The following is a 2,299-nucleotide window of genomic DNA, read 5'->3' as shown; positions in this document are numbered from 1 at the left end:
TAAGAATTCTAAAAAGAAAAAAGAAAGATCCCCAAATTGACATATGGGGACAGCCCTTTACTTATTAACAAGAGAACTCTTCAGTGCTGTGTCCATGTGGGAAGTCACAAAGTTCACTGGGGCATAAAGAATATCATTTCGATTTTTACAAACACGGCATCACCCTCTGATGTCTTGGGACAATGCGTGGAAAATAGCATGTGAAGTTGTCCATTTTCTTGATCAGTTTCACTGTATTTTTAATTGACTTCCTCGTCATCAGACATTTTTTTCTTTCTAAAGTGGCCGTCTGATTTTCTTCAGCTGTCATTTCCCCCAGTAATCAGTCTCATTGTCTATAAGACAAAAAAAAAAATTTCTGATTCAAATGTTTTATTTCAGTTTCGAAGGGTGGAACATTTTTAAAATGGCATCATCTGACCCTTTGAAGCCTTAATCCTCTCTGGAATTCTCGATTTGTCATACGTTGTGGTTGATGGCCCAGTCTGAGAGTGAGCACTTTCCAGTGAGTCTCAGAGGCTCCTAGTTGCATCGAATGGGTGGCTTGTTTTTTGGTACCAATAAGACTTTACCGAAAGTACCATTTTTTCAAAGCCTGCTGGTTAAAGGAAATTCTGACAGACTTTTGATACAAGTAAGAAGCATGGCTTATACTTCTAGTTGAAAACTAAAAAGTTATTTTCAAAGAAGGAAATCTGCATAGCAAAGGGGTAGTCGAATAGGAGCAGAAAAAAAATAGTACCTCCTTTTTCCTTGGCTTCTCTCTGATGCCGTGGAGTCGGGGCGATTGGATCCGGATGCGGAAGTAAAGGTTAACTGACGGATGCTCCGGCATCAGGAATATGTGGGAGGGAGAACATTTTCAGGCATTTATTGTTTAATTCAATATTAACTCAAGTTTTACTGATAGTGAAAAAATGCACTTAGGCCAACAAACCAATTTCTATTTCCCCAAATTCCAAAGCAAAAGAGAGAATTTTAAGTATTTTAAAACTTAAATTTTAATGTCGTGAATCTACCTCCTTTCGTTTTATTTTATTTATTTTTTAAATTTTATTTTCTTAGTTTCAGGTATTCAGTACATTGCTTAGACATTTATATAGTTTATAAAACGACCCCCCTAATTGCTCCTTCTCTCCTCTGGCTCTCCGCCTAGCCATTAATGCTGACTGCATTCCCTGTGCCGTGCTCCCCATCCCCGTGACCTTTTAAATGAATAGAGCATATTTAAAAGTATATCACTCACGGCCTCCTGGGCTATTAGCCCATGTGTCCTCCCTCCTGTCCATTTTTCTTCTTCGCTTCCTCCCTGGCCCCCACCCTCCCATCATTCCCTTCCATAAACTCTCATCGAGGTCCCATGGGCGTCCTATAGGTCCTTGGGAGGCAAAGAATAAAAGGCGTAACCCCCGCCATCAAGGAGCCTAAAGGTGACAGGTTGGCAGATGTTTTAAATACTGTGTGACAGTCGATAGAATGGAAGTCTATACAAAATGCAGGGAGAATACAGTGGCATTTGAGTGAGCCAGGAATTTAAAGGAGGGGTCGATATTTTCAGGGTGAACAAGTTGGGGCTGGGGAGACATTTCAGTAAAGGGAGTAACATGTAACAAAGGAAGTCTGCTTGGGTAGACTTTCTTATGAGAGGAAAGAAATGCCTATATCATAGCCCTCAAATAAGCTGCTATGCATCACCGATGCTTCCTAAGCTTCAAAGATGAATTTTATGCCTTATTTATTTCCATACCCCAAGGACCTTTCTGAAATTGCCATTTGATATGGTTTCTGAATTACAGTGGACCGTGCTTTCCTCATCCAATCCCTGAACCCACTAGAACTAAGTGTGTTGAATTCTAGTGGACCGTAAAGGGTTCTATTATAGCCTTTGATGACAAAATCTGATTTTAAAATAGTATTTAAGAACAAAATCTGATTTTTAAGTTTAAAAGGATCCCCTAGTTGCATTTTTAGCAATAGACATTGTGACGATCTCGAAAATCAGTAACACATTCTGAGTTGCAAACTGGAAGGTCTGAAGTCTTTACAGTTTAGTGAACAGTTTTATAATAAATATATTTAGTTTAGTGAACAGTTTTATAATAAATATATTATGATAGGATGCGACATATAGTTTTAAAAAATTATGTCCCGCAAGGAAGCCACTTCCTCCCACTGGTTTCAGAGCACACAAAGCACCTTGCTAATCTATGAACCTGTTTTCTTTTATGAGGCGCGCTAAATATTTTTCTCTTTTCTTTTTTGCCCCCTCTACGCCTCTAGCATACATTCCTACTCCAAT

The sequence above is a fragment of the Pteropus alecto genome, unplaced genomic scaffold (assembly GCF_000325575.1).
Source record: "Pteropus alecto unplaced genomic scaffold, ASM32557v1 scaffold87, whole genome shotgun sequence".
Classification (NCBI taxonomy): Eukaryota; Metazoa; Chordata; class Mammalia; order Chiroptera; family Pteropodidae; genus Pteropus; species Pteropus alecto.
This window is presented reverse-complemented; position numbering follows the sequence as displayed.